The following is a 21,321-nucleotide window of genomic DNA, read 5'->3' as shown; positions in this document are numbered from 1 at the left end:
ACACAAAGCTTGGTTCAGCCATTTAGAAATTGAAAGGTGGGGAAACCCACTCACAGACACACTTGAGCATCTGATAAACCCCTGTTCCTTTAGAACCAAGGCTAAAACAGGGATTTGAACAGTTGGAAATGGAAGAATGAATCTTCCTGTGGAGAAATATTGTCATATTGTCGAGGTTCCTCTTTATACAAGGTGAGCATACCTGGAGCACCACGCCAAAGGGACAGAATGAGCCAGTTCTGGTTTTAGCCCATGACATGCATGGTGATACTGTATAGTGCTGCTTTTCTTAAGCAAATCACAGTCACATCTCCAAGCATTCCCTGGGATAAAATCTGTCCCTATAGATATAGTATTAAATGTCACCCTATTTCTGCATTTCTGTCAATGACAGGCCAGATTAAGCGAAAACAGAGGGTGCATTTACTCCAGAGGGGCACTTCTTGGAGGGGGGTAGTAGGGCTAGGGCAACACAGCAAATCGGATATCATAAATCCTTACAAGACCAGCAGCAGATCAGGGCGTTGCTCCCCAGAGGTTGCAGGCCCCCTTGCCTGAGGCTGCCCCTAAATGCAAGATCCCTGCAGGCAATCAGATGCCTTCCCTGGCCTGAGGCCAATCAGTCAGAATCAGTCATTCAGCATGCCGCGCTCATGGCAGTGCTAGTGCCATCACTGTTATCGTGTTCTCATGCCAGTCTGCCCGGCAGACTAACACTAGCAGCAGCAGCCAACTTCGCCAGTTGCTACCCAGCCCTAATCCCCTAATCCTCTGCCCAACCAGGTGAAGGGCAGCACTCAATACATGGGCTGAGCTGGAAGATTGGCAGCCAGGGATTAGAGATCGCTTGGCACTTCCCCCCTGCTGGTTAAAGGTGGCATATGAAGCTACGCCACAGCTGGACAGAAACAGTCCTCTTCACTGACGCTGGGCTCCCAGGCTACAGGAGAGAGTCCCCCATACCAGCCTGCCTGTCTGTGGCTGAGGCAGGGGATCACTGGAACAAGTGACGGCAACTCACCAAGGCAAGATAAGTTGGAAGTGACAAAGTAGGCTTTGGGGGGTTGAGGGGGAAAGCCTACAGCAGAAGAAAAGAAAGCAAATTAGAGCTGGTTGTCGTGAAACGGAGTAGACAGAATCTTCCAGTTCAGTCTTTCTCCAGCTCATGGTTGTGTGCAGATGCTATGGGTCTCACATTCTCTCTCTTTGCCCCAGTTTGTTGCTTCTGACGTTCAAAGGCTCCAAACAGCGTGACCACTGGCACCAGGGAAAGGAAGATGCTATTTTTAAACATATTTAGAGATGTATGTTTTGTATTGCCCTGGGGGCACTAAAAACATGAATCCAGGCCTGGTCAGTGATAAAAATGTTTGCTGCTGTTGGCTCTAAAACTTGCTCAGGAGCCGTGATTCTGCAAAAATGAATCTGGAACCCATAATCTATCAGCAGAGATATTGGATTGAGAGGTCGAAAAATGGGGACGGAAAGAGAAATGTCTTATGCAAAGAAATATTTGTATTGTAAATAGAGTCTCAGGAAAGGTACATATCCGAATCATTTTGTATAATTGGGATTTTCAACAAGTTCTGCTCCTCTTTTCTGAGGAATACATGGTTTCTCCCATTAATAGGACTTGAGCTCTCATGATCCCTTATAGGTAAAATGACTATATCATGCCATGTGAAAGGGAATGCCAAATATTGCACAATGGTGACACCTAGAGCCCATGTGTGCAAGGTTCCAGAAGGATCTTTGGGGCGTGTCACACATCCAAGGACTGCTATTGTGATATCTGGGCTATGTAAATTGGGAGAGAGGAACCTTCTCCCCCACCCCCAGGCAGCTGCAAATGAAGGCTGCTGGCACCATAGCCCCACTGAGGCCAGTTCTGACTGAGCTGGGATCCCAAAAGGAACAAGAGAAAACTGCTGAGCCCAAAAATAAACAAAAACAATACAACACATCGCCACTTTTTAACAGAAACTGAACCTGCCATCTGATGTTTCTACCATTTCAAGCAAAAGGGAATGCCAAGCATTCTGGGTCCTCGTGCAAAAAGTAACAGAGGCTACATGTGAGGACAACAAATTACTGAGTCACTTATTTGCTTGCCTAGGCAGAGAATAATACACATAGCATATATCATCAAACACATGACAAGACACAGAAAAGTCTGAGCTAGGCAGAAATATGATCAGTTTATCTTACTTAATTATTTTAAACAAGTAACTAATTACTTGAAACTAGCAACTTTTTAAAAGCTATGCCGCACAGTTTAATGTACCTTGTAGCTACTCTGCTTTGGTGGCATGGCCTCTGCCCGGAGAATGGGCTCATTTCAGGCAATTCCAGCATTGGCGCGCGGGTGCCAAGCGCCTGCCAGCATGGAGACGTCGGTGACTGTTCCATTACATAACAGCTCCCCAGGCTGCACACTAGGCCAGCTTCTTGACACCCACTGCCTGTAAGCTGCGGCTGGAAGCTTCTGTACTGCTTCTACATTGCCCAACCTGGTAATTACCCCCAGCAGGTGTGGGATGTTGTTTCCAGGGCTGGCTGATGAAAGTGGAAGGAGCACAATAAGTCCTGAGGCCGAGACATGGGCTGCTGGCACACCTCCTGTTGTGTCATCAGGCGAGTTTTACTTGGAATTACACCTCGAACAAAGAACATTAAAAAGTGGCGAGGAGCCATCAGTCAGTCAAATAGCTTTGTGTTACTGCATGTAAAGATCTTTTACAAGCATAGGACTATCTCATATGGTAAACATTACTTTATAATCTTACAAGAGTTCAGGGGAAAAGGAAATAGGAAATGCAGAAATATACTTCTATCACCTTCCCATCATCACGGTCTGGCAGGCTGGAATCAGGGAGCACCCCAGTAAAAGTGGCACAGGACTGCAGGGCAGGACTGGAGCTGTGCTTCTGCCTAACCAGGCCCTCCTCCGAAGGTGAGCTCTTGGGGCTGGTAGGACTTATCTTCTGCAGAAAATCATGGCTGGAGCAGGCACAGACTGGAAGCTGTGTATAGGCTGGGAGCTGGATTCAAGCACTGACAATAAGGCTGGTACTGAGGACAGGCAGATGCTGGATATACGCAGGGCTGAATGCAAGTCTGGCACTGAGGATAGGCAGGTGCTTGATACATACAGGGCTTGAACCAAGGACAAGGGCAAGGCCTGGGAAACAGACAAGGAACTGAACAGGATTGGGCAGGACAAGGACAGGACAAGGACTAGACTAGACAAAGACAGGACTGGTCAAGGACTAGACAAGGACAGAATTAGGACACACAATAATAAACCAGTAAAGCCCAACAGGGCACAAGGTAGGGAAGGTAACCCTAGTAGGCTCAAAAGCCACAAGGCAGAAGGCCATTGAGCAATGCAGAAGATCCTAGAAGGCCCCAGAGCAAGGCAGGAGGCCTGGATAGAGCATAAGGCATGGTTAAAAGATGAGGTGAGAGAGGCTTTAATATCTAAAAGAACATCTTTCAAGAAGTGGAAAAGAGATCCAAATGAAGAAAACAGGAAACAGCATAAGCACTGGCAAGTCAGATGCAAAGCATTGATAATGAAGGCAAAGAGAGAATTTGAAAAGAAGCTTGCTGTGTAAGCAAAAACTCATAATAAAAACTTTTTCAGGTACATTCGAAGTAAAAAGCCTGCAAGGGAATCAGTTGGACCATTAGATGATCAAGGGGTAAAAGGGGCACTTAGGGATGACAAAGCCATAGCAGAGAGACTAAATTAATTATTTGCTTCGGTATTCACTGAGGAAGATGTAAAAGATATATCCTTCCAGAAATAACATTCAAAGGTGATGATTCCGAGGAAATGAAACAAATCTCAGTGAATCTGGAAGATATACTAGGGCAAATTGACAAACTAAAGAGTAGCAAATCACCTGGACCAGATGGTTTACATCCCAGAGTGTTGAAAGAACTGAGAACTTAAATTGCGGACCTGCTATTGGAAATTTGTAAACTATCAATAACATCATCTATGGTACCTGAAGACTGAAGGGTTGCCAATTAACGTCAGTTTTTAAAAAAGGATCAAGGTGTGATCTAGGAAGTTACAGACCAGTGAGTCTGACGTCTATGACAGGCAAAATGGTAGAAACTATCATAAAGAACTAAATTGCTGAACATATAGATAAGTATAGTTTAATGGGTCAAAGCCAACACAGATTTAGCCAAGAGAAGTCTTGCCTCACAAATCTGTTACATTTTTTTGAGGGTGTAAATAAACATGTGGATAAAGGTGAATCAGTTGATATAGTGTATCTGGATTTCCAGAAAGCATTTGACAAAGTCCCTCATGAGAGACTTCTTAGGAAATTAAAAAGTCATGGGATAGGGGGCAGTGTCCTATTGTGGATTGCCAACTGGTTGAAAGACAGAAAACAGAGAGTAGAGCTAAATGGTAAATTTTCCCAATGGAGAAAGGTAAATAGTGGATCTCTTCTGGGACCACTGCTTTTTAATATATTTATAAACGACCTAGAAATGGAAACAACAGGCGAATTTTCAAAGCCCAGCGCAGGAGATACACGCATGGCTGGACCCTGCATGTGCCGAGCGCATTTTAGAAACAGCCTGGCCATGCGCATATCTCCCGGTATGAGCAGAAGTGCCAGGCCATTCAAAAGGGGTGAGACGGGGGCTGACCAGGGCAGCGCCATTTTGCACTGTCCTGGGGAAATGTGTGCCGGCAGCCAGTCGGCGTGCACAACTTACTTCTACTCCTTAGAGCAGGTAAGTTGTAAAACAAAAAAGTGTGGATTTAAGAGTCGGGGAGGAGAGGGGAAATGGTAAGAAGGGTAGTTAGGAGGATAGGGAAGTTCCCTCCCAGTCCACTCCTTAATTGGAGTGGACTGGGAGGGAACTGGGAAAGGCCTATTCATGTTGCCACGTGTTGTTTTTAAAAATCCTCCCCCTTGCGTGTGCGAGATGCTACCCGCCCGCAACGTGTGCATATTATAAAATCGCCACGTCCATACTCATGCACCGAGAACCGCAAGCACAAGAATGCACACACACTTGTTTGAAAATCTACCCCCAAGTGAGGTGCTCAAATTTGCTGATGACACAAAATTATTCAAAATTCTTAAATCACAAAAGGATTGTGAGAAATTGCAAGAGGATATTGCAAAACTGGGAGACTAGGCATGCAAATGGCAAATGAAATTTAATGTGGATAAGTGCAAAGTGATGCATTTAGGGAAGAGTAATCCAAATTATAGCTACAAAATGCAAGGTTCCACATTAGGAGTCACCACTCAAGAAAAGGATCAGGTGTCATCGTTGAAAATACGTTGAAATCTTCTGCTCAGTGTGCAGCAGCAACCAAGAAAGCAAAAATAATGCTAGGAATTATTAGGAAAGGAATGGAGAATAAAACAGAGAATATCATAATGCCTCTGTATCGCTCCATGGTGCCACCTCATCTTGAGTATTGTGTGCAGTTCTGGTCATCATATCTCAAGAAAGATATAGCAGAATTAGAAAGGGTACAGAAAAGAGTGACCAAAATTGTTGCGGTTCTGGCCGCGAGCACCGCGGCCAGGCCCCTATTGCTCCCGCTTCCAGAGGCCTGGTTTGCGACCTGGTTGGCGGCGTCCCTGCTGGGGCTGTGCTGCTGCAAGCCCTCCCATGGATGCCTGGCTCCTAGGCGCGCGTGTGCGCCACTTGGGCGCTTTTCTAGGCCGTTTCCCGCCAGTGGTGACTCCGCCCAACTCCTGACGTCAGACGCCGCAGCCTTGATAAGTCGGCTACGGCCATCCAGTCTTTGCCTTGCAACGAGTTAGCCTCCCGGTTTCCTGTTGCGCTGTGCCCCAGAGTGACTCGCTTCGCTTCGTCTCTCCGTTCTTGCTACAGTACCTGCCTGGTTCCTGCTCACTTGCTACAGTACCTGCTGGTTCGTGCTTGCTTGCTACAGTACCTGCTGGTTCCTGCCTGCCTGCTACAGTACCTGGTTGGCCCCTGTCCGCCTGCTACAGTTTCCTGCCTGATCCCAGTACCCGGAGCCTGCTACTGTTCCCGCCTGGTTACAGTACCCGAGTCTCACAACAGTTCCTGTCTGGTTCCAGATCTCGAACCCAGTTACAGTATTGCTACTGTCTTAGTCTGGTTCCAGTTACCTGTCCCGATCCACAACCCGCCTAAGTCCCAGCGGCCGGGTCCCTATGGGCTCCTCCCGGGGGGGGCTTCGGCTTCCAAGGGTGAAGCCACTTAAGTCCCAGCGGTTGGGCTCTTACGGGCTCCTCCCAGGGGAGTACCAGCTTCCAGGGTGAAGAGCATCTACGTCCTGCCTGAACATCTGCCTCCCGGCCTGCTATTCACTAGAGACATTGACCACCTTTCCCAGTCTCCAGCAGGTTGGCCCAAGGGTCCACTAAACAGAGACTCCCATAACAGATTGCAAGGCCATGGACTCGGCGGATGGACCCGCTCCCTCGGATCTGCCCGGGATGGCCCAGAGGATGCTACAGCACCAGAGCTGCATAGATACTTTGGCAGCCACTGTGGAATGGGTATCCTTGCGCCTGGAGTCCTTGCCTTCCGCTGGCGGGGCCCCCGAGGGTCACAGCTCCTCTGTGACTCAGCTACCGGCACCCTCTTGTTATGCTGGTGATTTAAGGACCTGCCTCGGCTTCTTGAACCAATATTTTGTATGGTTCTCCTTGTTGCCTCGGCAGTTCCCCTCGGATGCGGTGAAAGTGGCATATATCCTGTCCCTGCTTGATGGGAAAGCCTTAATTTGGGCTTCTCCCCTCTGGGAAAACAATGATTCTTCCTTAATGAACTTACAACTGTTCATCACGAACTTTCGCCAGGCCTTTGATGAGCCCGCCCGAATAGCCACAGCTACCTCTGACCTGCTGCAACTTCGTCAGGGGGCTCGCTCCTTGGCAGATTATGCAATGGAGTTTCGGACTTTAGCCCAAGAAGTAGGTTGGCAAGATGGTAGTCTTAAGGCCATCTTCCTGGAAGGCCTCTCCGGATGCATAAAGGATGAAATTGCTGCTTGAGATCTGCCGGAGGACCTCAACGCCTTGATCGAGATGGCTGCCCGCATCAACCGCTGCCTACAACAACGAGCCAAGAAGCAACGCTCCTCTTGCCATAGCCCGGCTTGTGGGCCGAGACCTTTGCCCTCGCCCAAGAGTTCTCGTCCAGACGCTCCCACCTGCGAACCTATGCAGCTGGGACGGGCCCCGCTCTCTGCTGAAGAAAGGCAATGTCAGCGTTCGTTGAGGTTGTGCCTGTATTGTGGCCAGAAGGGCCACTTCTTGGCACGCTGCCAGGAGCGTGCGGAAAAACGCCAAAGCCTAGGAGGTCGGGAGGAACTCCTCCTAGGTTGTAATACAGCTCCTCAATGTACTGTCCCTGTTACCTTTGAATATCCCGGAGGCTCCTTTGAGACGATGGCGTTCCTGGATTGCAGAGCCGGAGGTAATTTCATCCTGCAGGACTTAGTCTCCCAGTTGCGAATCCCTATGCATAGACGGGAGGTCCCATTACGAATTACCTCTATCCAGGGGACGCTTCTTCCTGGACCTGTCCAGATGTCCACAGCACCCATTACGGTCTGCACTGGGGCGATCCATTCGGAGGAGATAGTCTTCCTAGTGTTGGAGAAGGCTGTCCACCCTGTGGTGCTTGGGTTGCTGTGGTTGCAGAAACACTCGCCCACGATTCAGTGGGATACGCTACAGATTGTCAAATGGAGTCCTTTCTGCCTAGCTAATTGTATGAAAGAACCCAAGATGCACGCTGCCGTGGAGCCTCTGGCACCTTATGAGGACTTTACGGATGTTTTCTTCAAGACCAAGGCGGAGTTCCTCCCGCAGCATCGTCCATATGACTGTGCTGTGGACTTGCTGTCTGGTACTATGCCCCCCCGAGGAAGGGCTGACCCCTTATTCATACCTAGCAAGAAGGACGGCTCACTGAGCCCGTGCATGGACTATCGAGCCCTAAATTCTATTACCAACCAAGACCATTGCCCGCGCCCTTTAATCCTGGAGCTCCTTGATCGGCTTCGAGGAGCGAAGATTTTCACAAGATTGGACTTGCGAGGAGCATACAATTTAGTCAGAACCCATCCCAGAAATGAGGTGTTGCGGGACCTTCTGATAACCTGTGTAATTGTTTACCTCGACGATGTCTTAATCTACTCCCAGGACCAGTCATCGCACCGTCAGCATGTCCGTCAAGTGCTCCAGGTATTTAGGGAGCATCGCCTGTACGCGAAGCTGGAAAAATGTAGCTTTGAGAAGACGTCCTTGCCGTTCCTAGGCTACATAGTCTCTGCAGCTGGCTTTCGAATGGATCCTGAGAAAGTGGCAGCTATTAAGAATTGGCCTCGGCCAAAGGGTCTTCAAGCGTTGCTACGCTTCCTCGGCTTTTCTAGTGTTTACCATCACTTTATTCCCAATTACTCTCGTATTGTGGCCCCGTTAACTACCCTCACCCGAAAGGGGGCTAACGCGGTAGAAGTTGAGGCCTCCAGTGCGGCCATGGGGGCCGTATTGAGTCAGTACTCTGATTCTGGACAGCTGTTGCCCTGTTCATATTTTTCAAGGAAATTCTCCCCGGCAGAGAGCAACTACTGTGTTGGGGACAAAGAGTTGCTAGCTGTGAAACTTGCCCTGGAGGAAGGGAGACAGTGGTTGGAAGGAGCCAACCATCCGGTTACGATTTATACCATTCATAAGAACCTAGCATTGTTAAAGCAAGCCCAATACCTGAATCCAAGACAAGCCCGGTGGTTGCTGTTTTTTGACCGGTTTGACTTTACGTTACGCCACCGACCCGGCTCGAAGAACGTTCGAGCTGACACGCTCTCACGCCCCTCTGAGGTCGAAGAGACTCCTGATACACCCCAATATATTTTGAATCCTGAGAAAGTAAGTCTTGCTGCAACCTTCGTGTCCTCCCAAGGGAAGACCGTCGTTCCACGTCGCTCTCAGAGAGCAGTTCTCGCTTGGGCCCATGACTCCCTCCCTGGAGGTCATGCGGGTAGGAAAGGGATTTTAGACTTGTTTAACCATTTCTACTGGTGGCCAATGGTGAGACGGGACATCCAAGCTTTTGTGGGCTCATGCCCTACTTGTGCTGTTCAAAAGCCGTCCATCGGGAAGCCCAGGGGTCTGTTGCAACTTAGTTTTTCATCAGCGTTCCATCCTCAACGTAAGGGGCAAACAGAGCAAACCAATCGAACTTTGAAGACTTCCCTTCGTGTCTTTGTGAACGAACGTCAAGATAATTGGTCTAAGCTACTCCCGTGGGCGGAGTTCTCGTATAATAATCACATGTATGCTGCTACTGGAAGTTCGCCTGAACCTAGGGCACTCCCGGCAGTGCAACTCTCAGCTCGCCAGCTTCGTTCCTTGTGGATCTCTACCCAGGAAAAGATCCGTAAGGTCGCCCTGTCCGCTAAGAAGTGGGCAGATAGGCATCGTCAGCCAGCACCCATCTTCCTTCCAGGAGACCATGCCTGGCTTAGCACCAGAAATCTACAGCTACGAATCCCGCCCAGACGACTAGCACCGAAATTCTGTGGGCCTTTTCGAGTCACTGAACGCGTGGGAGCAGTCTCTTACCGTCTGTGCCTACCCTCCTCCATGCGCATACATGACGTCTTCCATGTGTCATTGCTGAAGCCTCTTGTGTTATCCAGGTACCACTCCCGGACTCCTGAACCATGGGATCCTTCTGTACCGGACGAGGTCACGTATCAAGTGCGTGAAGTTTTGGATGTCCGGTTTCATCAACGCCGATGGGAATACTTGCTTGCCTGGGAGGGTTGCGGACCCGAGGATAATTCTTGGGAACCGGCCTGTAACATCCTCGACAAGGACTTACTACGGCAATTCCATCTGGATCACCCAAGTAAACCCGGACCGGCTACGAGGGGGCGTAAAAGGGGAGGTACTGTTGCGGTTCTGGCCGCGAGCACCGCGGCCAGGCCCTTACCTCCGGGTTCACAGACCTGCTCCCGCTTCTAGAGGCCTGGTTTGCGGCCTGGTTGGCGGCATCCTCACTGGGGCTGCGCCGCTGTGAGCCCTCCCATGGATGCCTGGCTCCTAGGTGGGCGCTTTTCTAGGCCGTTTTCCGCCAGTGGTGACTCCGCCCAACTCCTGACTCAGACGCCACGGCCATCCAGTCTTTGCCTTGCAACGGGTTAGCCTCCCGGTTTCCTGTTGCGCTGTGCCCCGGAATGACTTGCTTCACTTCGTCGCTCCATTCCTGCTACAGTACCTGCCTGGTTCCTGCTTACTTGCTACAGTACCTGCTGGTTCGTGCTTGCTTGCTACAGTACCTGCTGGTTCCTGCTCACTTGCTACAGTACCTGCTGGTTCCTGCTTGCTTGCTACAGTACCTGCTGGTTCTTGCCTGCCTGCTACAGTACCTGGTTGGCCCTTGTCCGCCTGCTACAGTTCCTGCCTGATCCCAGTACCCGGAGCCTGCTACTGGTCCTGCCTGGTCCCAGTACCCGGAGCCTGCTATTGTTCCTGCCTGGTTCCAGTACCCGAATCCTGCTACAGTTCCTGCCTGGTTCCAGTACCCGAATCCTGCCACAGTTCCTGCCTGATTCCAGTACCTGAGTCTCGCTACAGTTCCTGTCTGGTTCCAGAACCCGAACCCAGTTACAGTATTGCTACTGTCTTAGTTTGGTTCCAGTTACCTGTCCTGATCCACAACCCGCCTAAGTCCCAGCGGCCGGGTCCCTACGGGCTCCTCCCGGGGGGGGGCTTCGGCTTCCAAGGTTGAAGCCACCTAAGTCCCAGCGGTTGGGCTCCTCCCGGGGGAGTACCAGCTTCCAGAGTGAAGAGCATCTACATCCTGCCTGAACATCTGCCTCCTGGCCTGCTATTCACTAGAGACATTGACCACCTTTCCCAGTCTCCAGCAGGTCGCCCAAGGGTCCACTAAACAGAGACTCCCATAACAAAAATGATAAAGAGGACGGAATAATTCCCATATGAAGAGAAGCTAAAGAGGTTAGGACTCTTCAGCTTGGAGAAGAGACAGCTGAGTAGAGATATGATAGAGGTCTATAAAATAATGAGTGGAATGGAATGTGCAAATGTTAATCAGTTGTTTACTCTTTTGAAAAGTACAAAGACCACGGGACACACAACGAAGTTATTAGATAATACATTTAAAACTAATAAGAGAAAATATTTTTTATTCAACACATAATTAAGCTTTGGAATTCATTGTCAGAGGATCTGGTGAAAGCTATTAGTGTAGCTGCGTTTAAAAAGATTTGGACAAGTTCCTGAGGAAAAGTCCATTAACCTTTATTAAGGTAGAGTTGCAGAAATCCACGGCTTAGAACATAAGAACATAAGAAAATGCCATACTGGGTCAGACCAAGGGTCCATCAAGCCCAGCATCCTGTTTCCAACAGTGGCCAATCCAGGCCATAAGAACCTGGCAAGTACCCAAAAACTAAGTCTATTCCATGTTACCATTGCTAATGGCAGTGGCTATTCTCTAAGTGACCTTAATAGCAGGTAATGGACTTCTCCTCCAAGAACTTATCCAATCCTTTTTTTTTTTTTTCCAAGCAGCTTGGAACTTATCTACTCCTTGGGATCCTGTCAGTACATGTGACCTGGCTTGGTGACTGTTGGAAAGAGAATACTAGGCTTAAAGGACCTTTGGTCTGACCCAGTATGGCAAGTCTTGTGATCTTATGTTCTTAAGGCAAAATAGAATAGCAAGACAAGGTTGGCCAGGTCAAGGAGCCAAGATGCTTCCATAAAGAGGCATCGAGGGACTAGGCAGGCTGGTTAAAAAGGCCTGGTGCTGAGGCATCATTTAATCAGTGAGGAGGTATCTTGTGCAGCTGTGCATGGTGCTCGCTGAGGACCCCAGATGGAGGGGAGGCTGCACAGTTATATTAATGGCTCCCAGGACCAAATCTATTATTGCATCATTCAGGTGTGAAGGCTCTGCTTCAGCCTACCATCTGATCTAAACTTATTCTTAGCAAGTGAAATATGAGGAGGTACAAGGATATCTAAATTTACTAAGGAGAAGGCCGAACACAATGAATAAAGAAAGGCGGATCCATCTGCAGAAAACTTATGAGATTAGTCCAGGGTCGAATATTTCTATAAGTGATACTACAGAGGAGTAGGTAGAAAAGCTTTTTGCAGATTATATAAAGATCTGCAACAGGAAGGACACTCCAGGTGGAGCAGAAAAATGAGGCGTGATCTAAGAAAGCTTGAGGAATTGTTAGAAATTTGGCAATTATAATATAGTGCAAACAAGTGCAGAGCCATACATTTGGGATGCAGAAAGCCCAAGAGAATAAAACATGATGGGGATAGGGAAGAGGCTAAAATACTAATTAGCATCAGTCAGGAGCATGACCTTGGGATGATCATATCTGATGCCCTCCAGGTATTTTCATAACAGTACCACAAGGCAGCAGTGTTCAAGGATTTAAAGGGAAAAGAGGTTATAATGGGCAGGGTTGCAGTTTCAGAAATGGTCCCCTGTTCTGCACGCAGGACCCTAGAGGCAGGCTGCGCTCCTGAGTCTTAATGCATTGGCTCGGCTGATGCTGCAGGGAGGAGGGCTTTAGATTTATTAAGGAACAAGGGAACATTTTGGGGAAGAGGGGGTCTATTTCGACAGGATGGGCTCCACCTTAACCAGGGTGGAACCTGACTGCTGGCACTAATATTTAGAAAGGAGATAGACAAGCTTTAAACTAAATCATGGGGGAAAGCCATCAGTCACTCAGGAGTGCAAGGTTCAGAAAGAGGTATCGTCTAAGGATCTGGCATAACAGGGAAGTTAAAATACCCTGACAGAGAGGCTAATAAGCAGGTTAAAACAGACGTAAAATGCATACTCTAAATTGTGTGTATGCGAATACCAGAAATCTAAATAATAAGATTGAAAAGATAGAATATATGGCACTTAATGAAAATATGGATTTAATAGGCATCTCAGGTGGAAAGAGGATAACCAATGGGACACTGTGATATCACAGCAGAAATTAGGGAATCCATTTTCAGCTGCTAAGAGGTTGACAAATTTAGCCAAATAAACTTATCCAGCTAACTTAGGTGGGATATTCAGCAGTGCAGCTAAACCACTGAATACACCCACCTGTCTTAAAGATAGCCTGATTTTATCTGCTAGCCTTTGGACTGCTCTACGGCCCCAGATTTAGCTAAATAAATTATACCGCTAACTCTGAATATTGGACTTAGCGGGATAATTTATTTTGCTAACTTAGCAACCCACAGAAACTCCTCCAGAACACCTTCAAGTTATCCAGCTAAGTTTTATCCAGCTAACTACTGTAGCAGCCCTTGTTCCCCTCAGGTTGGCAGAACTTAGGTCTGGTGATAAGGTGGAGATCCGTGGAGATGGTCAAGTCACAGCCCAGGGTCCGGGGCAGGCTGGCGTAGTCAGAGACAAGGAGCGATCAGGACAGGTGGCATTCAGGTGAGGTCGATAATCAGAGGCAGGCAGAGTTCAATCTTCATCAAGAATCAGGCACTGGTCAGTGGCAGGTGGAGTCCAATCGTAGTCAAGAATCAAGCAGGCCGAGGTCAGGACCAGAGATCCGTCCAAGGGAAGACAGGATGGACAAGCAGGCAGGGAGGTGAGGAACAGCACAGGTGGGCAGGAGAAGACACTGAAGAACTGAAGAATGACCATAGGACAAAGATGAAGAACTGGAGACTGACTACAGGACGAAGACGAGGAACTCAGGAATGACAACCAAGGACTGCCAAGACGATGACCAGGAATGCAGGAATGAAGACCAGGGACACTCAAACGAAGACCAAGGAGATACTGAGGCTACTTTCTCTACCAAAGGTAGTTGGCCTATGGCCGAGGCATCTTGTGGGAACTGTTCTTTTATAGGGCAGCAATGATGCCGTCATCAGCAGGGGCCACAGAGGTTTTCCCGCTGCGGTCCCTTTAAATCTGCTACGATGTCGAGCATGAGCGCCTAAGGATGGTGCAGTTCGTAAGGGCTGGCATCTCTGGGATCAGAGGCAGGTTGTGCATGGTAGCCTGCCACACGTTCTCTGGGAGGCCTTCCCCGGTGTTGGCATTCATCCCATCGGTCTCAGTGCTGGAGGTCAGCGTGGCTGTCCACGGCTTTGTCCTGTGGACCACCAAACACAAACATATCACTGTCTAAATGGTCAGTTTTCCCAATGGAGAAAGATAAATACTGCAGTGTACCAAGGATCTATATTTGGACCAGTGCTGTTTAACATATTCATAAATGATATGGAAATGGCAGGTGATCAGATATGTAGATTTTGCAAAATTATTTAAAGTTATTAAAACATGAGTGGATTGTGAGGAACTGCAGCGGGACCTTTCAAGACTGGGGGATTAGGCATTTAAATAGCAAAGGAGTGCAAAGTGATTCACATATGGAAAATACATTCTAACTAGGTGGGTAATTTTATAACCCTGCACAAAGGGATAAAGTCTGTAGGTGCTTTTTACCTGCAGACCTTAGCTCGAACTTCCAAATCAGACGTATGAACATTCATCTGCTTTGAAAATTTCTGAGTTTGGTCTGTACAAGGTAGACTGCTTGGAACAGGGTGTAGCTTTCTGCATGTAGATTTACACGCATACTTTTGAAAATCAAAAATCCTTTCTCTGCCCCGACTCCATCCCTGGGACCTTTTCTTGTGAATGTTGGGTAAAAGCACACACAAAATCGGGTTTCACATGTAATTTTACCCGCAAGAACCCCAGATAGATTTTCAAAAGACCATTTATATCCACAAAGCCCTGCTTTCTGCATGTAAATGCTTTTGAAAATCTGACCCTATAGGTACGCGATGCTGGGTTTCATATTAAGAGTTACTACTCAGGAAAAGGTTCTTGCAGTGTATGATACATCAAAGTCCTCAGTTCAGCAGTCAAAAATGCAAGTAGAATGTTAGGAATGATTCAGAAAAGGATGGAGAATAAAACACAAAATATTATAATATCTTTTTATCAATCCATGGTGCAAGCGCAATTTGAGTATTATGTGTAGTTTTGGTCACCCTCATCTCAAAAAAGATAAAGCAGAACTGGAAAAGGTACAGCGAAGGGCAACAAAATTTAAAAAGAGGATGGCATGGTTTTCTTGAAAAGAAAGGTTAAGCCAGTTAGGGCTCTTGAGCTTGGAGAAAAAGCATCAGTGTGGATATGTTAGAAGTTTATAAAATCATGAGATTTATAAAATCATAAGTATTTTCAAATAGTTCTAAATTTCCAACAAAGTAACAGGTAGAAGATTTAAAACAAATCAGAGAAAGTATTTTTTCACCTCACACACTATCAAATTGTGGAATTTGTTGCTGGAGGATGGTCAAGACATCTACATAGCTGGGTTTGGACAAGTTCCTAGAAGAAAAGTCCATAAATCATTATTCGCCAGGTAGATTTGAGAAAGCCACCACATATCCCTGGGAGTGAGCAACTCTTGAGGATCCTGTCGGATAATTGCGACTTGAATTGGCCACTGTCAGAGACAGGTTGCTGGGCTCAAAGGGTCTTTGTTCTGACTTAACATGGCATATGTAAGACGGTCCAAAGGTCAAAAGGTGGTGCAGAATCTTTATAGCAAGGCCTATGAAATGAGACATAATGAGCTAAATAGAAATACTTATTCTTAGCAGTTTTCTGGCTAGGGATGCTGCTACATTCATCTTATTTGATGGTTGTCATCTTCCAATCAGAACAGGGGTGCATAATTTGGGAGCGATAAATGACAGCAGACTTTCAATGCGTTCACACTTGAAAGCAATAGTAAAATCATCATTGAAGATACTGTGTTTATTGTGGAGGTTGAAACCTTTGTTGGATCCTTCTGACTTCTGCACCACACTTCAGTCATTAATATTCTCCTCACTGGATTACTGCAACACTTTGTTTTATGGTCTTCCAGTTAATTCTATAAGAGCTATTTAAATAACTCAACATAGTGGTATTGTAGTATGCAAACACATCTCCCATCTACTCGCTATCCTTCATTGGTGTATAAAGTACAAAATATTCATGCTAATGCATAAGTTGATGTATGATATCGCTCCTGTATGGCTCAATTCTCTTTACCACATTTACGAGACTGCTAGGACATTGAGGTCAGCCAATAGAGGCCTGCTAGAAGTTCCTTCCCCTCAAGCTTGCCCACTTTGCAGACGTACTTTTTTAGTTGCAGGACCCAGAGCATGAAATGCTCATCTGGAGTCTTTGTGTCTATTTTTAGATACATCAAAGTTCAAAAAGAGAGAGTAATGACCCTTTCATATTATTGTTCCACAATATTTTTCAGTGGATATCTATTTCATGTTATGCTGATGGCTTTTTATCATTCAGGAATATGCTGGTACTCAATATGGGGGTTTGATTCTATCATCTTGTGTTGTTATTGTTATGCTTTCAGTCTATGTTCAAATGTTTCAAGCTTGAGACTTGGTCTCCCCTGATGCAGTTCCTTGAAACACAGCCTGTGTCGGGCGACCGTCAGTGGTATTTGCCTGATGTTTGAACTGATCTATGAAACTATATAAAGCTTACCTCTTGAACAGTAAAACTAGTGGACAAAGATTTATTTCCTCACCTTCTATGTTTGTGCCCTATTGTGGCTCAGGACTTTCACCCATAACTGTGTGCTTATTATTGTATTAGGCTATACTCTACTCAGACAGATAGCTTAGGTGCTTTGCCAGCTAAGTAAGTGGTGTGGCCATGCCACTGAATATAGCTGGATAAACTTAAAGTTAGCCGAATAAGATAACCAACTAACTTTAGACCTGCTCAATAGTGGGCCCAAAGCTAGCTGGATACCTTAGTCGGATAAGTTTGAATATCGCTACTTATCCAGCTATGTTAACCGGATAAATAGCTCCTCCCAGATATACTCCCAGAATGCCTCTTTTTTACCTGGCTAGATTTTAGCCAACTATTGACTTCTCTAAATAAAATCTAGCCAGATAGGAGACTGAATATACCAAAACTTGCCATTTAGATGGACAACTTTAAGTTATCCATCTAAACGGCTTTTTAGTATCTACCTCTCTTTGTTTTGGCATTATTTGTTTAGATTTGGATGTGTTTGTGAATTATGTTGATTTGATTTTATGAATGTTTAAATTGTACCTCCCTTTGATTTTTTCGTAAATGCGAGTAACAAATTGATAAATTAAAACTAAACTAAATATGTATTCTCTCTAGAGGAGAGGAGCAGGGAGTGTACGATAGAATCATAGACGAAAATAATGCACAATGGAAATAAAATTCTAGAACAAGAGATAATGATATGAGACTGAAATGGGGTAGACTCGGGGGTGACATTCTGCACAGAAAGGGTAGTGGATAGATGGAACAGTTTCCCTGGTTTCAAAAGCAGTAACAGAATTCAAGAAAGCCCCAGGATAAGCACAGAGGGTCCCTGCAAAGAAGCACGGGGAAAGCCAGAGATCATTTGGGGTCTAGGAGGCATTGCACTAGGAAGTAGCTTGGATAGACCAGATGGACCTGACCATTCTTATCTGCCATCAGATTCTGCGTGTCTATGGAGCAAAATGGACCAATTTTGACTCTCCAAGGTGCAAGCAAAACTAGCCTTATGTAACCACAAGCACAGCAGTCAGAGCTATAAATAATATAAATCCAGTCAGAGAAACAAGGAAGGAAATGCTTCAATTTTTCATTAAGTGCCAACACAGTGAAAGAATGCTTTGTTTCCTTGTTTCTCTGGTTGCATAACACCATTGTGGTATTTTTCAGAAGAAATACACCTACGCATACAATATGCCCAATTAGCCCCACCAGACACGGCTACACTTATTAAGACAATTAGCTAATCATTGGGGGGGAGAGAGAAGCCCAACTGATAAGCCAAGAGACCAACTGGTTGTGCCCACAGCAGAGCCACCTCTGGGAAACTTGCTGGGAGCCTTGCACACCCAGCAGGAGCTTAAGGAAACCCTAAAAAGTGCCCTCAGATTTCAAAGAAAATCATATTCAGTTTCAACCCTCTTTCCTTCTCCTGGGGGATTCTATAACACTAGTCTACTTTACTGCTAAACACCCGCAGGGAACATTTCATCACAGGAGAACTAGTCTCTACCTGAATGGATTTGCCCTCATGCCCTGGTTGTAAAGTCTCTTCCATGTAAATGTTTCTGTCTCCCTCTATCCCTTGGAGGGATTAAAATCCCACCCTTTGATAGTTAAAAGCAGTAAAATATAGACAGTGAGAGGACAATTTTCAGAGCGATTTTGCCTGGATAGATCACCCTGCCTGAAAAATTGTCATTCCCTTCCAAATGCACATTCAGGCAGTCACAGGGTGCTTGCATTCAGCCAGGTGTGAAGAAGTGACCCTAAACCTCCTGCTTAGCCTGTGCATGTAGCCTGGTCCACCTTAAAAACTGGACAGAGAGAGAGAGAGCTCTGGGGGCGGGGGTGGGGCTCCTCGGAGTAGGAATAAGAGCTGGGAGCCAGGTGGGGAGAGTCAGGCCAGGCCCAGGTCTCCAGGAGAAGGCAGCTCCTGAAATATCCCTGTCTTAAATGGCAAGTCCCGTACATGAATGCTGACAGTGCCCGTGCATACTGCTGAAGGTAAGCAGCCATGCTGGGTTTCAAGTGCGCTGTAAATAAAAGCACTCATAGAAAGCCTTGACTGCTCATTTATCATGCCACACCAGGTTAAATGGAAAAAAAAAACAAAAAACGAATTTTCTGGGGACGTGTTTAGCCTTGAGGAGTAAACAAACCCACATACATTTGCATTCTGAAATGTTACACCTGCTGTTTTCCCCCCATCGGCCGCCTGATCAAATAGCAGGTGCAAATGTATGCGGGCACTTCATGTGCATGGATCTGGTAGGCAGTCTTCCCATTTGTGTCTGCCTATTTTGCCAGTACGGGCTTGCTTGATCTGAGGCCTTCTCCCTCCCTTCCTCTGCCACTATGGTCCCATGCATGCTTGAATTTTGCCACTGTGGTGGCTTCTGTAATATTCACTGGTACCTATCACCCTCTAAATGCAAATATATTTTGGGCAGTCTGGATGGGTTGTGCAGTCTCTATCTGCCATCACGTTCTATGTTTCTGTGATATTTCCTTGTGTTACATTTGACCCTCTCTCTCCCTTCAGCTTCATATGATGACCCTTAGTCCATGAGGTTTTCATCCTGTGGAAAACGCTGGATGTTTGGAAAACAGCCTTACTAATTTTGAGAACTGTTTTGCTTATTGAAAAGCTTGGAGGAAAGACATGAGGGTCTGGGTGTTGGATTAAGTATGGGATCGTCAACAAATAAGGAGAAAAACAAATACTGATCTGGATAAGGAGTGATATCTTTCAAGTGGTCAAACCTCTATGCCTAGCAGTTGGAATATATCCTTGCAGTGCAATATAACTGGGCAGAATGGTTGGGCTAATTGGTCCTTTTCTCCTGCCAGCTACCATTTTACTGTCACTGTGTTATGCTAATTTTTGTACTTTATTTCTACCAGTGCACTGGTTCCCAGGATCTCCTCAATGAGTCTGCATGTAATGGAGCTGATGTGTGCACATTTATTTCATGCAGATTCAGTGAGGAGATCCTGAATAGCTCCCAGGCTAGGTTTGGGAGCACTGTTGTAAAGCATTGTAAAGAAGTGTACCGTCCTCATTAAAAGTCCAGGACCAGACATTTAGTCTGGTCCACCTTAAGACACAGCCCAGAAGGGAATGCTTTCCCCTGAGTGGGGGATTAAGAGAGCAGGCCCAGGAGGCAACAGGCAGGCTAGATATCCTGCCCAGAATGTGAATGCTTGATTTAGCTGCTGAGGTAAGCAAGCTGTTTTTATTATTATTATTATTCTGTCCTCCAGCTTTTTTCTAAAGCCCAAAACTGTTCACGTGGCATAATAAGCACCCTGGTACTATAGAAATGCCCAAAGATTAACAATATTTGGCCCTTGTACACTCCAACTGCATGTTTTTGCATTTTTTTTTGCTGCTCAGTAAGCCACATGCAGTAACACTGCTTTCAACTGAGAGAGGCAAACAGCAAACACCTCCATTTCTTCTCATAGTTATGCTTATTTTCCAAATAATTTCAAGGTGTAGAGCAGGGGTAGGCAACTCCGATCCTCAGTATGGTTTTTGAGATATCCACACCCACTTCATTGCATGCAAATGCATCTCCTGCATATTCATTTTGGATAGCCTGAAAACCTGACCAGCATGCGGCACTCAAGGACTGGCGTAGAGAGCTTTACAACAAGGTATCCCCTCAAGTCTGAGAAGTCAGTCATAGACTACATTTTGGTCAGCTGTATTTGATTAACCATTTCAGCCCAGCACACTCAAATGTCAGCAGACCTGAAATGCTAGCCCATGGGTGCACAGTGCTATAGAACTATATGAACTTAGGAAGCAGGGCTACTAACTGGTTCCATTTTATTTTTCAGCTTGGACTTGTAATCCTGCATTTTTCAGGGAAATCAGATCTATTTTAAGCCAGCCTCAAGGCATGCCCCCGTTTTGTGGTCATGCCTTCTGTAATGGGGAAAAGCTAAAGAGATACTGATCTAGACTAAAAAAAAAAAAACCCAAGCAAACCAGTTATCTTGTGGCTGTAAATCCAAAATGTATGTATTTAAAATGCTTATATTCTGTAACTTCCAAATGGACAACTTGTCCAGGGCGGATTGCACAGATACAATCATACATAATAAAATTGTAATTTAAACTAAAACAACAGATTTCAGACACATAATAAACTACATTACATTTCACTCAAACGAAAATCAGTGCACAGGGAAATCAGAACTACATGTGGAGGGGGCAAAACCTGGACTAGTCAGCCTGTCCTGCAAAAATGGAGCCATTTGGTAAGCTCGGAGGCCAAGCAGCTTCTAGTGAAGTTCTTTCTCTCCTGTAATATTGAGCTTTGTCCCAGTACTGATTGCCTTCTAATCTGCTGGGGAAATCAGGAAGGCAGTAAGGACTTTTATTGCTCCCTTTAGGTCAGGACTTCCCCAACCCATCCCAGGGACTTGGCAACCAGCTGGGCTTTAGGATATCCACAGTGAACATGCATGAGATACATTTGCATCTGCTGGGAGCTCAGAGTTTGCAGATTCACTGTGCACAGCCTGAAAATCCAGCTGGTCATGAGGGGGGTCCCAGGGACAGGTTAGACAGGAGAATGAAAGTTCCTAATACAAACTTTCCATCACACCCATGACCACAGAAGGAAAGAACTGCTGAAAAAGTGAGTTTGCCTTCTTAAAGAGTGGAGGAAAATA

The 21,321-nt window shown here is 46.3% G+C and overlaps 1 protein-coding gene across 2 annotated transcripts in view; it reads left to right on the top strand.

Annotated features, from left to right (window-relative positions):
- Positions 1-19,806: 19,806 nt before the first annotated feature.
- The window catches only part of ETS2 (ETS proto-oncogene 2, transcription factor), an 83,499-nt gene continuing 81,984 nt past the window's right edge, over positions 19,807-21,321 (top strand). Inside the window, exon 1 of one of the 2 annotated variants that reach the window (XM_029578223.1) lies at positions 19,807-19,856. The gene's annotated coding sequence lies outside the window, so the exon portion shown is untranslated. The remainder of the gene's footprint in view (positions 19,857-21,321) is intronic. The other variant, XM_029578224.1, reaches the window with a different exon arrangement.

The sequence above is a fragment of the Rhinatrema bivittatum genome, chromosome 15 (genome assembly GCF_901001135.1).
Source record: "Rhinatrema bivittatum chromosome 15, aRhiBiv1.1, whole genome shotgun sequence".
Taxonomy (NCBI): Eukaryota; Metazoa; Chordata; class Amphibia; order Gymnophiona; family Rhinatrematidae; genus Rhinatrema; species Rhinatrema bivittatum.
Note: the sequence above shows the minus strand (reverse complement) of the source record. Positions and strands in the feature narration are given on the sequence as shown.